The sequence below is a fragment of the Seriola aureovittata genome, chromosome 6 (assembly GCF_021018895.1).
Source record: "Seriola aureovittata isolate HTS-2021-v1 ecotype China chromosome 6, ASM2101889v1, whole genome shotgun sequence".
Lineage (NCBI taxonomy): Eukaryota > Metazoa > Chordata > Actinopteri > Carangiformes > Carangidae > Seriola > Seriola aureovittata.
This window is the reverse complement of record NC_079369.1, coordinates 16,340,705-16,355,664: the sequence shown is the minus strand read 5'-3', so window position 1 is coordinate 16,355,664 and position 14,960 is coordinate 16,340,705. Positions and strand designations below refer to the sequence as shown.

The following is a 14,960-nucleotide window of genomic DNA, read 5'->3' as shown; positions in this document are numbered from 1 at the left end:
TGTCTGTGGCTGCGTTATTATGTGGACTTTGAGGTCTTCAACAGATGGGCAGAGTCACAGAAGTTAATATCGGTAGCAAGTTCAGATTTTCTGACATGGAATGGCACGTATTGCTTGTTTGTTTTTCGTTGGTTTAACACAAGATGTGTGAGTTATAATCTCAAAATTTGTAATAAATTAATTTATTAAATGTCATTTATCAAGCAAAATAGCTAAATGTTTTCTTGTTCCAGCTTCTCACATCAGGATTAGCTGCTTTTCTGTTTTATATGGTTTCAAATATCTGAATATCTTTCGCTTTTGAACAGTTCATTGGATAAAATAAGTAATTTAAGGATGTAAACTTGGACATGTTCTAGACTAAATGATTTATCAGTTAGTTGAAATTATAATCACTAGATTCATCGATAATGAAAATAAGATAAACTAAATCTAATGGATTGGAAGTAAGTCAGACTGCATATTCTGTGGTGTGAGATAACCCAGTTACCTGGCAGTTTGATTTTAAAAAAATGTAAACATGTTTTAACTCAGAACAACAAAAAGTTTTTGCTTGCTATTTCAGTGATTTCTTTTTTTCATTCTCTATTGTGGCTTAAAATATTTTTGTCAGCTGGCCTCATTTGCTACCTTTCATTTCTGACAACAGTGGACTCGCTGGGATTAAAATCATATTGCTGGGGAGAAAAAATCACATTGTCTCAGCATTATGAAAATCCATTTGCCAGAGGGATACTGAGAGACTTGAATCAGCAATGAAGCTAGTGCTTAGTCCTCTGTGGTCCCTCTAGTCCTCCGCCCTCCTCTTCATATTGCCCCCTTCTTTAGCCCCCCTGGAGGCGGAACCAAGTGCCTTTCAATGAGTCGACCTCGGACAACGTGGTGCACCCACAGGTCCCTGCTCTCTCACCTTCTTAATACCGTCTGGATTGCACGAACAGTTAACCCCCTCCCTCTCCCAGTCATGCAGCCATATGCGGCTAATGACACTAACACATGACTGACAGGCACATATCTAATGGACAACGCTCCAGACAAAAAAGTCACTGTGTTTGGTCCAATCTGTGGAGATGATCTATGGAGCAGTGAAATGGGCAAATGGAAATTCGAATGAATTAGAAATCAATATGGCTGTACCTGGGAGGTGACTCTTCAGGCTCCTCTAGACTTCACCTCTCACTTCTTTGTAGCTGTCAGCAACAGTAGAAGCGGGCGCAGCATATAACGTGCGTGTGTTGGTGCCGTGTCTGTCTGTCTGTATCTACGCATGCATGTGAACCTCGTTTACATTCAGTGCACTTTTGAACCCCTTGGCTAATTACACAGGGTTTGTTTGGTGGTGGTGGAGGGAGGGCGTGGGGAATGAAGGGGCATGTCAACCTTTCTTGTTTATGATAAAGTGACAGAAAATCATTGGGGGGTCAAGTACATCCCTCCAACCCTCCACTGCCCTGAAAACTCCTGCAGCAGTACAGAAGGTGCCTGTTGTGGGAAGCCTCCCCTTTAATGAGACCATTAAAGGGCCCGTCTCCCCGTCAATAGATTTCTCTCATTCTTTCTCTGACAAATTTGAATTAATAATTCAGTGCCAAGCGCCTGGGGATGTATATTTTCAGCATGAAAGACAGTTAATCCATAGCGTCATTTTTCCCCCCTCCCTCTCTCTCTCACTCCTTTCTCTCTCCTGCACTCTCTCCCTTCTCCTTTGGCTCATTCTCATTTGATGATTGGAGCCAGCAGGTAGAGTGCTGACTAAAAAGAGAGTGTGCCGCATGTTTTCCACACCTTCTTTTAACTTCTTTGTTCTCTGTGTGATTTTCGTCCCTTGTCATGTGACAAGTGGAGTCAACTTAAGTGCAAATTGGGGCTTAATTTATTCAAAAGTATTGGATGGCGATGGTTGCTCTCTCCTCCCCCTCAGGGCTAATGTAAAATGACATGTTTGCACACTGCCTCTCAAAGCTGGACTTGATTTAGAGAGCTGGGCTTTTCTACTGCGCTGAATGTTAGGACTTTCAAATGCACAATACAAGGAAATTAGAGGAAATGAGCAATTTTGAGGATAAACCACGAAAACGTTTGTTTAATGAAAAGATGTTGTGGAGTGTGTTTGTCTGTGGTTGTGGGTGTCTGTTTGTGTTCTGCACATACCGTGGTTTGAGAGTTTCACCAGTTTTATTGAAAGAATTTTAAGAGACAAAATAGGCCTGTTACAGTGTGTGCGCTCGCATCCTCCATTACGCATTTGGAGCAATTTCTGACTGTAAAAGTAAAATTCCAAAAACAACAGAATATGAAAAGAAAGACCAAGTAAAAATCCTGGACTTTTACTTTCCTGAGGATTCATGGGATTGTAATTTGACCAGTTAGTAAAGAAACTGCCAAACAAAACCAGTTGAAACAGCTTAGAAAATCGCCTGTTTATTCTCCTTTATGACATCTGTTTGTCTACGGAAAGTACTGCTGTAATGCTTCATTTTAAGATTGCTATGTTCGTTGTCTGTATGTCAGGCAGGAACTTCTCATTACTGAGCACTGTAAGAATTTACAGGCTAACAGTGTAATGTCAACAGTAGCTATGGATATCAGTGCCAGGTGGCACTAACGTACAAATTTATGCACTAAGGCAGCTTGCACAGGCCCAGAGTTGGCATGACAAATGGTTGATAGCACCCTGGAATATTCCTTAAATTACATTGCTTTATTTACTAATGACATGTGGGTGTGTACTTTAGCTTTGTGTGTGTGAAGAGAAGGCTGACTGATTCATTCCCTCCTGTGTTTCAACATGTGTTGGCTCCCTGACCCTTGTTTCCAACATTTGCCAGCAGCTCTGAAGGTTGCCATTGCACTATGATGGTTTTGTTAAGTGCGCTACAAGGAATAGCTATGCTCAAGGTGTCTGTGTGTGCGTGTGTGTGTGTGTGTGTGTGTGTGTGTGTGTGTGTGTGTGTGTGTGTGTGTGTGTGTGTGTGTGTGTAAGACAGTGGACTCACAGGGCTTTGTTGCTTAAAATATCCTCTAGGACAAGAATGAAGAGACAAGAAAGGAGCTGTGATATGGTTCAGGAGTGGGGGTGTGGGGTCACAGGGTGGGTGGGGGCTCAATGCAGAGAGAGAGAGAGAGAGAGAGAGAGAGAGGGGTGGGGGAACAAGAGACAGCGAGCCAGAGCACCTGTTGGATCATCTGTGCTTTAAAACGTTTAATCACTGTCTCTGGTTACGCACACACACGCCACAGCATGCACACACATCACCTTAAAGCTCCACTGTTCTCTTCCCTGCCAGAGGTATCTTGTAACCACATTGTCCAAAGACACATACACACACACACACATACACACACACACACACGCACAGAGGCTCAAAGAGCAAAGGGAAGAGGGTGTATAATCTTATAGCAGCCACCTGACCTACCATATAGCTTACCACCACCATAGTTGAAACACATGCCTCTGCACTGTACACATTTCACACAGGAACACAATGGCTGACAATCCACATGCCGGGCAGTACTGTGATGCCACGGGCTCCATTTGTGATATCAGGGTGGTAGGTGAATGTAGAGGATTATTTTTACTTCTACTCTAATCGTCAGTATTTTTTCCTGTGGAGGCTCACGCTCGCAAGGGTACAAAGTCAGTCAGATACCAGTGACAAATAACGAGTTTCTTTCCATTTGCCATTTGACAAAAATAGACAGTGTTTTTCAGACTTTGTTTCCAGACATTTTTCAACATTTTTGAACAACAAAGCGATGAATTAAGTCTTTTCATATAGCTTTGTCCGTCACCACCATCTTTTATCTTGCCCAAGCATTACAGCTCTGATTTTACTCCACACCTGTGTCTTTTACAATTTCCATGTAGTAATTGCCAATGTCCAATGATTAACACTAATGACACATCATGAGCTGAAGCTGCCATAAATGTCTTATCATAAAAGTTTGTCTTTGCTGTGGACATGACAGTAACGGCAATAATACTGTAGCTCCTACTGAGACACAGATTGAAGAAGTGAAGTGCTGCCATTCACATTTACAACTTTACAAATGATTGACAAGGAGGATGTGTAAAGCGGGTTGCATCTGATTACATTTATATTTTTGAACATTTGACCCAAGGTACACCTAAAGACTCAGGGGCCACAACATCACCCTTTGGCCTAGATCCTATGGTGTGTGTGTGTTTACACCAGTGCCTATCTATGTGTGTGAATGTGCGTTACATCACTATATATAGCTGTACATGTGTGTTTGCTTCCCAGAGCACATAGAAGAAAAAAAAAAAGAGTGATCACTGGTTGAGACGGCTCCATAGGGAGGGTTGTGTAACTCTTTGCTGCTGTTTGTATGTAATGTTTAAGTAAGGTCGAGGCAGGCGGTCTGATCAATACGCTGCATGAGTGTGGCAGTTGTTCTTTTCCTGCTGTCATGCACCGCTGCAAAAAAAAAAAAAAATCTGCAGTTTTCATCTTGCAGCGGTGTTGTAAATCTGTAGCTTGCGAGTGAAACATTGATGCGTTTTCGATCGCAAGAATCAGCTCAAATTTGTTGACACCTCGTCTTTCTTCGTTTACCATGTTCTTGAGATGATGCTTTTTGAGTCAAGAAAATGATTGCAATGGTTGAAATGCTTGTTAACATATTAATTAATTAATAGACAGTATCATCCCACATAAGCTAACTTAAAATATAGTTTGTACAGACACTTTGACGCCATTTGGGTCTGGTAACAGTGAAGTTATGTGACATTGACCAAAAGTAAATAAGTTGTCTAAAGAAATTATTAGAATGCATGAAATCACAGCCAGGGACTTGATGATCTCCAGTCAACAAATCATTCAAATCAAGAGTGGGATTTTCTGCAGCACTCCAATGTATGCACAATTTCTTCTCCGGATCTGTTTTCCTCGACTAATGTGAGCTTGTTCTCCGTAGGGCCCCGGATAGCCCAGGCCTGTCCTCCCTACCCCAACCAGACATCCCTCAGCCTTTAATTGGAGAGGAGTAGCTACCTAGCTAGCGCAGCACTGGGACCCGATCTGTGGCCACTGAGAATGCATTAGCATTAGCATTGCAGCGGACTGACCTGTACATAATGATAACCTCAAGCTCTGGCCACTGGGAGCAGCCCCTGTTCACACACACACACACACACACACACACTCCACGCACACACATGCACACAGATACACACTCCCTGCCCCTGTCTTCCACACGCAGTCACGAAAACAAGCAAGTGTAATGCAGCCCCAGCGGTGGGCTGCTCCACTATCTGGGGGGGGGGGGGGGGGATCAGTTGCCGCCGTTCGGCTGAAAAGTGTGTGTAATGAACTTGAGTTCCATTGATCGGGACTGAGAGTACAGAACCGGGGGCTGTTTGTCCCAGAAGGGCTGCCGTACTGCTGCTCGGTAGCCCCTCATAAATGTTTGAGAGGCCTCAGCCGCTCTAGATCCACGCTACCTGGGTTTAGATTCTCTGTTACAACACATACAGACACACACACACACACACACACACACACCACACACACACACACACACACACACACACACAAACACATCCAGGTTGATGCTGATGATGGATGGATGGCCGGTCGGTCGGTGCTGGTGGTTGAGGGGATCGATCGTTATTTGATGACATTTAGGTGGTGTGTTGCATGTGTGTGTTTTTGTGGACACTGGACGTGTTCAAAGAGATTTGAGAGAAGTGCAGATGTTTGCCACTTTGTATTTGTGGGAAAATCTATTCAGCGTGAGAATTTCAGATAAAAACTTCCCTGCCTGTCTTACATTCTCCCTTTTAAGTCTCTGTCCAGGCGCAGAGGCTGATGTTTGGAAGCGTGTGCTAATTTGTTTGGCGAGCTATACCTTCCTATGCTGTACCCCTAAGCTCCAAGGCCCTCAACTGGCCCCTGTAAGCCCCCATATGTTCCACACATGATTGATATTACTGCAGATATCACTTAGAAAACACCTGACGTGCGAGGCGGACCATCCGCGCCTCCTTTTGACTGCTAAGTATCAGCTGACGGGAGGTCCTCTGCGTTATGCAGCCGGTAATAAAAGTTGAGCATTGATTTTCTGTAGCTGCTTGTAACTGTTAATGTTGAGACATCAATAGCCAAAGCAAAGCGCTGGTGCCTTAATAGGAGACCGAGAACGTGGAGGGTGCGAGCAGAGGCTGACTCTAAATCACAGAATCTATCCCTGCCGATCGATAGGACAGTAACTGCAAGTGTCCCTCTGCTTTCCTAATGTTTTATAATAAACTGACAGCCTGTAATAAGGCCAAGGGAGAGGGAGAATGAGAGGGAGGGAGGAGAGATGGAGGGCAACAGTTTCTCCATAGCTTGCCCGTCTTAAATCACCCCACATGGGAGTGGAGCAGAGAGGGAGGTAGAGGGGAGGAAAAGTTTTTTTTTTTTTTTTAACAAAAAAAAAAAAAAAACTTTTACAGAAGCATTTGTCTGGTTGTACTCACTGCTCGGGTAGTTAGTGAGTGTATTGATGGAGGGGAGCAGGAGTTTAGAGGGTATGTCCTGTATTGCTTGAGCTGTGCCAGTGAGTAAAAGTGTATTAAATCCTACTGCCACCATGCAGCCGTCACCATATTCAGGCAGTGCAGAGCTGGGCCGCACGTGTTATGACTCTTACTGGGTGTGGGCTGTGTTGAAATTCACAGAGATTACTACTCTTGCAACACTTCTAGTAAATGGTGAGAGAATTTGCTGCTGCTGTATCACTCTGTTGTGTTAAAGTTGCATGCTTTGGATCAATTTTGCTTGTGTACTGATAGTGCTTGTTCAAACCCAAAAAAAAATGTTGTTACTCCATTTTTTTGTTTGTCTCAGCTTCCATTTTTTTTAAAAATAGGATGATCGTCACCTACATGTACTGTATACTTTACATGAATTGCCATGATTCTCAAGTCTTTGGAGACCTGGAGATTAAATACCACATATCTGTATTTTTAAATGTGAAACATGCAGATCCTGCTGTTTATTCTTTCTATACTGTGGTTTACAGGAGTATTTAATCCCCATTAATATGTTTAATTAGGTTACCATCCTGACTAGCTGGCTCTGCTCTCTCTCTCTCTATCTAGCGGGTCCCCACTGAAGAACAACAATAATGTGGCTTTTTTTTTGTCTTATCACCATATTTATCACTTAATACTGAGGTCTATCCATTTACAAATCCCCCTCCAAACAAACCCCCCTATTGTGCTGCTTTACTCTTTGATAATTGGCCTTGTTTGAAACAAGATAAAGACCAGTGTCCACATAATCACCATATAAATCCTGGTAAGATAATACCTAAAAAGAGAAGAAAAGAGGGCAAGCTTGTAACTGTAAATTAGAAAGATACTTTGGAGATAATCTGGAGAATGTCGAAATCCATAAGGAAACTGTGAGGTATCTCAGGCAATAACACCGAGGCTCAAGGGACACTCAGGTCAGGGGTGAGCGTCAGTGATCCTCAATATCCCTGCCGCCGCCACAACTCACCACAACTGCTGCTTAATGACAACAGCCTGCAGCATTGCCAGGTAATAGTGGCAGGCTGGAGACCTGGAGCATTTATTGCTTGATAAAGTCTGAAAGCCTTTTAGGCAGCCTCATTACATGGAATTCCCTACAAAGTGGCAGCCAGCATCAGAAGGCGACTGCTCGCCATGTTATTTTTCTTAGGCTAAAATGGACAGAAAATAGGCGGAAGTATTAGGTTCATTGCTTTAGGGCACACTCTCACCTACTCCTGATGAGATGAAAGAAAATGAAAGAAAAGTCAGGAAATTCAAACATGATTAGCTGGGTTTGGCTCTGTCGGAGACAAAGTTTGAGTGACTTTTTTTTTTGTTTGTTTCCTACATTAAAATGATGCCTGAAGGAACCTGATGGTGGGTAAAAAGATTTGTTTGAAAAGTAGATGAGAGTCCAATACTTTTCAATCAACACGAGTTTGCCGAGCACTTCACCAAGCTTCAAAACAGAGTGATGAAAAAGCACTAGATGCAGTCGCTCTGTGCATGGATTGCACTTTATGAACCTTATACATACATTTATAGTCTTAGTCCCACCGCAATCTACTGCATTTTCCATTACTGCTGTCATTGCACCAATCCAGTCACTGAGTCTGTAACTTGTGGGACACACAAGCATTCGTTAAGCATAGGGGCTGCATCCCTGTACACACACACACACACACACAAACACACACACACACACACACACACACACACACACACACATACACTATGGAGTTGGCTATGTTTCGTGCTACATTTCACACACATGCGTCATATAATATCTGGGTCTTTTCTCATGAACTTCTAGTGAGGCAAAAATCACATCTGTGACAATTGTAATACTTTTCTTGTGGGATTGTATGTGAGCTAAAACATTTGACATGTGAAATGTCTAATGAAGTCCTTTTTACGTAACCCAAACACAACATACAATCACTGTTCTGACTTGTGTACTCACATGTATTGTATATTTACCTAAGCCCTATAATCCGTCTTATTAGTTTTTATAATAAGTTTTAACTCTAGATGTGTGAACTGTTTTCTGTTCCCAGATGGGATATGAGCCCCCATGGAATGAACAGATTTTTGACCCCACAACATAGGAGTATTGGTAGAGGCAGGGTTGGGTAGTCTTTTAATTCTGATGTTTCTTTAACTTAGGAAGTTATTTGTACTTGTTTGTTTTATGGTTGGCACCTGTATTTCAAGTAAAGGTTAAATTGATGAAGCAAAACTACCTTAATTCTGGAAATATAAATGTTTTATTCGTTGATCCTGTTTCCTGGTCCCTCTGGACAGCCACAACTCCTGTTGAGTCCCGTAGGCCAGAGCCCAACAACTGACAACATACTCTATTTGTGTACTGATCAGGTCAAAGGTACTCATGATGACTCCATTCTGTTCACTTACAGCCCAGCAGAAAGCTCGGCTCCCATACAAAGCAAGCAGCACAAAAAGAGGAAAAAAATATGCTTATTATGTTGTTTTTAATTAAGTTGTGCAAGTTATACGCCCCATTGTTTGGCCCTTACATTGGTCTCAATGGATGTAAATATTGAACAGTCGCCGCCTTCCGATGTTAATCAATCCCCGACCGAATTCTAAATGATTCGGTTCGTTTCAGGAAATGAATATTTGCCAGGCTTTGCGGGAGGAGAGGGGGAGAGCGGTGTACATGAATTAGCCAGCTTCCCCGATCAGGGCATTGATTCTGAGCAGCCGCGGCTGTTGCTTAATTAGGACATACCTGTCTGGGAATTGTGTGTGTGTGTGTGTGTGTGTGTGTGTGTGTGTGTGTGCGTGTGCGTGTTTTCTCTCCTTGTGCAGAGAGACAAATACGGCCTGATAGAGAAATAGAGAGAGTGATAATGCTTGTCTTTTTTCATCAAGGTTAATCACGTTTGCTGTGTTTGTGTTGTTGTCAGCAGATTGGTGTCTGACCTCGCAGTGCATGAAACAGAAAGAGTCTGTCTTCAGTGTGTGGCGCACTAAACATACTAATGAACAACCCATCCTACCATAGGTGTAAGGGGGGGATGACACCATTTACCCACCTCTCAAATGCTGAAGTAGGATTGAGGCAGACCTTACACCTGGTAACGCACCAAAACTAGTCTCCCTCGCTATGACTGTTCTGCAAATATCATCTAACATCTAGCTCGTTTTGTTTTCGCCTGTTCTGTTTTGTTAACCGTTGCACTGCCATATTGGTGCCATTGTATACTGTTAACTCAGCGTGACCATCAACCTACCACCCATTCATGCTTAGCAGGAGTTAAGACAAATGTGTCCCTCGTGTTGAAGATAGCACGCACACTGCAGGAGCCACTTTCACGGGGAAGAGTGTGAATCAGTGTAAAGACATACGACATCTTTTTTGAAATCTCATTTCAAATGAAAGATCACAAGTAGCAGTGGAGACAGAGTCATGGAGAAAGTAAAGAAGGTGCCAATGATTCAAGATTTTAAGAAAAAAGATGAAGGAAGACAAGAGAAAGACGCTGGTTCAGAACAAGCCCAGGAGTCAGGTGACAGAGAGATGCATAGGTTGCAAACTCTGAGAGAGCAGAAACACTGTTGAGGTCTCACTTCTAAATGCAAGATTGGAATCTGCTATAAAACACTGATCAATATTAATGACCATATAGAATTAAGATTGTTAGATAGATAAGATAGATATTGGTCGGTCTATCTATGCATCATCTTTCCATGTGGTAGCTGAGGTAAGCTCACCTTTATTTGACCACTACTGGAAATAAAGGGAAGCGGGGACATAATTTCATGACATAATTTCACTTCTTTTAATTACATTACAAGTTTAAATGACTGTAGTTAAGACATTTTAAGTAGGGTTGGAAAAAAAAACACTGAGTGAGGGAGGAAAAGAGATAAATGGCAGTTGAGATGTGGGAGAAGATAAACGAGGAGCGATAGAGGTGGATGTGAGGATGGAGTTGTGATAGATCGAGTTGTACAAAGATGGATGTGAAAATAAAAGAGAGAGAGAGAGGGAGCGAAAGGGCAGAGCAATGAGAGAAGAGACAAAGCAGAGGGCTGAATGGATGGTGAGGGATGGATGGGTGGGTGTGAGTCTCTAAGCTCCAGCCTCAGAGCCTGACTAATCACTTGACAGACAGTTTATGTGGTGCTGAGGCAGCTCTTGAATGACTGGCTGTCTTGGTTCTAATGAATGGACACTGATCTCTAATCACTGAGCTGGGGCCGGCATTAAACATCATTTTCAGCATGTTTTAGTATTTACTTCATTGCATTAATTGGATTTGAAAAGAGTCATATTGTATTAACGTAACCAAACAGCTTCAGGTATCAAGGTGTCATTTTCCCTGAGAGAAAAAATGTGAACATTTTCTATCCTTATATTTAATAGCAGAAAGGATATTTAATCAATCATTTTCTAAATAAAAATGCAAAACTTTCATTGGTTCCAGCCTCTCATATGTTAATATCTGCTTGGTTACTTTGTATTCTTTCTATTTTCTGACATTTTTTCTAACTAAAAACTAAATCAGTTCAGATCTGATTAATCCATCGTCATATCCAAATAACTTGATCAAGAAATTAAATAAGTCACATAAATGCCAGTGTAAGCAGATGGACTTTATCGATCAGTGTATTGCCAGAGTTTTGGGTTCGAGGCTTAAGATGGAATCCATCCAATTAATGTATAATAATAATTATACATTTGACATATTCATAGTTTATCAAACTCCCAATGTGACTTCTTTAAATCAGTCTATATAGGGGTTTGACTGTCACTCTCCCTACACAGAGCACAAATCAAACACAAACTTAAATTCTCTTCTTTATCAGCTTGTCACTGGCTTTGTTTCTGCTAAAGGCCCCGATGCTGGGACATTATTTAGGGCTATGTCCACAAATCTGCTCTCTCCGCTGGGAGCATTTACCACCCCACGCTGGTCTGGCAGCGACTCTGGTTCTCCTCTCAGCTTACAAGGACTGGCAGCACCTGTCTCACCCAATTACACCTGATGGGGTTTGACCTGCTGAGCTGGGTTAACTGGCTGCTGGCTGAACACTGTCTGACCTCTGTCACCGAGTCTGGTTCACTAATATGGAAACTGACTTTGCGCTGGCATGCGTCACGCACACATGTGCATGATTTTTTTTTTTTTTTTGTTAAAGTTGATCAATAAATCTTGTTATTTTATTTTTTCCACTTACAAGTAAAGCTTTTACAGGGTTTGAGCTGGTTTTGAGCCACACAATATCAATGATGTTGCTCCTTTCAGGAAGCACACTTTTCTCCTTGGTATTTGAAATAAAATGCCTTTCCTCTATAACTTCATAGCCGGGAACTGCCAAGTACTATCTCAGATTTCTACTCAGTATGTCCATCAGTGCAGTTGGGAGTCAACCCCGCCTAAAATTTGGAAGAAGAGAGCCCTTTTTTCACTTTTCTCAGCCTGAGTTTGAACTTGTGACCCATTCCTTACCTCTGGTGCTGATCTGTCCCCTGGTCATATACAACAACCTGTCAGTCTTTCTATTAGGCCTTTGAGCCTTTTAAAGAAAATCAAAGAGCCATTAACAGTGGTCAACAACTCGTAGTAATCCTTTCCTGAACTCTGACCCAAGCACCACTCACTCTCTCTCTCTTCCATTTTGTGTGTCTCTTGCTCAACACACAACCATTCCTCACAGTCCTACAAACACTTAAGAGATCAATGCTCTAAGAATGATAATCTCATCCTTGATAAAGGGTGAAAGACTTCACTTAAGACAGGGGAAAGTTATAGAAAGAGAGGGGGAAAGAAAATATAAAAATAAAGGTTTGAAGACAAGTGTCTCCCCTCAGCTGGAGTGACATCTATATCCCTGTCTTTATCGACAGCTGGATTAACTAAGAGCTCTTCTGGCAGGTAGGAGGTGACTGATTGTCCATCCACAGAAGGAGAGATAGAGAAGGAGAGGTTTGAAGATAGAGGGAGAAATATTGAGAAAAAGGAAGACACACACAGAATGATAGGAGAAGAAAAAGAGGCCGGGAGCAAGAGGAATGAATACAGACTGCATCACTACCTCCATGACTCTCATGGGAGAGCTAGTTTTAATAGGGGTACTAGTAATACTTTGAGTGCAGTCATAGTATAGTATTAGTGATACACTTGTGTTGCCAGACAGGAGCATCGATATTAAATAATTCTGCAAAACCCCAGAATATGTCCAGTGCCAATGTTTTTAAAATCACGGCAGCTACAGTACAGTCAAAGTTATGGTAAGATCATTCTTATGCCAAATAAAACTATGGCTATGTATGGCTTAAAGCATTTAGTTAAGGTTAGAGAAAGGTCGTGGTTACAGTTAACGAGGAAGCGAATGTTAAGTCCGTTAAGTCACGAAATCTGGTCTGATGCAACCTCCACGCCTTTGCTTTCATACATGGCTACACTGCATCTCACAGTGGCACAGTATGTTAGATGCAAACTGGTGAGGTGCAGGATCATTAAAAGTAGTTGTAGCAACAGTTGCAAGAGTGATGTCCTCATATTCAAGCAGTATCTGCAACAAAAGTAGCATTGTCACAACAAGTAAGGCGACAACAGTTACAGTTTCCAGTATCAAACCTGTCATACTGATTAAACCCATTTACTGTGTATTAGCTTCAGCTAAGAGTGCAGTAAACCAGTGTTAGGGATGCAATAAAGCTAATAAAGAGGGAGCATTTAATCTTTTAGTTGAGCAGTCAGTGCAGAGCTACTTTCATGCCTCATTTCACTACAATCCTTATTAATTGGCTCTGCTTGTTGGGCACAGGCAGCTTTCTAAACATACACACAGATGCATGAATACACACCTGCTTTCCCACTGCCACGCACATTATGCACATCCCTCAGGTAAACGTATGTATCGCATCCCTGTCACGGCCATCACACACACATACACACACACACACATACATACGCACACACACGTCTCTGTTCAGCTGCGTGTTATATTAATTAAATCATTTCTAAATCTACCGGCTTTACGTTGCTCAAGCCCCTCCCTATCCCTCATCCTCCCTCCCCGCCACCGGCATCACCTCCACCTTCTCCAGCACTGATCCCCTCAGCCAGCTCTACGGCATCCGTGTCGGGCTTCTTTTGCAGGAGGAGGCCCGGGCAACGCCGGAGAACAGGCACTGCCGGGGGCGATACATATCCCTCAGGTGAGCCTTTCATTATGGATGATGTTTCTGCCAAATTATTTAGACCCTGAGCCCCAGCAACACCCCCACCCCACACAAACAAAACGCATCCATGCACACAGACATACACACTCCAAAGCCCCACTGAAATCCATCCCATCCCTCCCCTTTTTCTTCGCTGTACCACAAACAACACTAACACAAACATTAATCCTGCCTGATTACCTCGGTGTGTGTCTGTGTGTGCGCACTTTTGCCAAGCAGTTCATTAGTCCCTCTTTCTTTGTTTAGAGGCAGTAAGGAAGTGAAAGCGTGACCCTTGTGGATTACAGATGGATGGAGGGAGGGGTAGCCAAAGAAAATATTCATCATATGTATGCTACTGTTTCTGCTCACAGTGCCAGAGTGGGGACAGGCTGAGTGAAACTACCTGGACATCATTGGCTTCAGTAATGCAGAATGTTAAAAATGAGCGTGCGCACACACGCGCATGTGCGCGTGTGTGTGTGTGTATATCCCTCAGAGGCCATTTGTTGCAGACTTGTTAGGAAAGAGACAGAGATGACAGTCTCCTGGCAATGTCTGACCTCGGTTTAGAGAGTAGAGAGCAGATTTGGGATCTGAACACACACACACACACAACACACACACACACACACACAAACACACAAACACACACACACACACACACATATGAATGTTACCATTCTCTTCATCCCTTAACTCATTTAGCTACTTATCCCTTCCACTTCCCTCCTTTCCTAATCCCATGGGCTCGGCTCCCTCCCACCTTTCTATCTCAAATGCTTTGCGATACCTGCCTCCCACCAATTCCCACTCTCTCCCACTTCAAGATCCTCCTATCTCCTCCTTCTCCTTCTTTCCTTCCTCCCTTCTCCCCTCCTCAGTTGATCTCTGTGCCCTCCAATTCCCCTCCTTTCGCGTCTGACCCTCCAAAACTCAATCTGAGAGAGAAAACCTAAAAATCGCCTTTGAAAGAAACTCCCTTTCCGTTCCATCTCCCCAAACCTCAATGTCTCATGCACTTATTTTCAACCACCCAGCTCTTGTCCTCCCTTGTTTCCAGCTGACTTACTCAGTTCATGGTTCCCAATCATACTGTACGATCATACATCCTACAAACATTATGATTCATTACATATAATGTTATTGATCCAGGGATTGATGCTTATTCCAAAAATGGATGCTAAATTCCAAAAATGTAAATGATTCATATTCATTTTAGACCAACTCATACTG

The 14,960-nt window shown here is 42.7% G+C and overlaps 1 protein-coding gene across 1 annotated transcript in view; it reads right to left on the bottom strand.

Annotated features, from left to right (window-relative positions):
* The window catches only part of nr5a2 (nuclear receptor subfamily 5, group A, member 2), a 70,588-nt gene that overhangs the window by 10,541 nt on the left and 45,087 nt on the right, over positions 1–14,960 (bottom strand). The gene's annotated exons all lie outside the window — the stretch shown is intronic.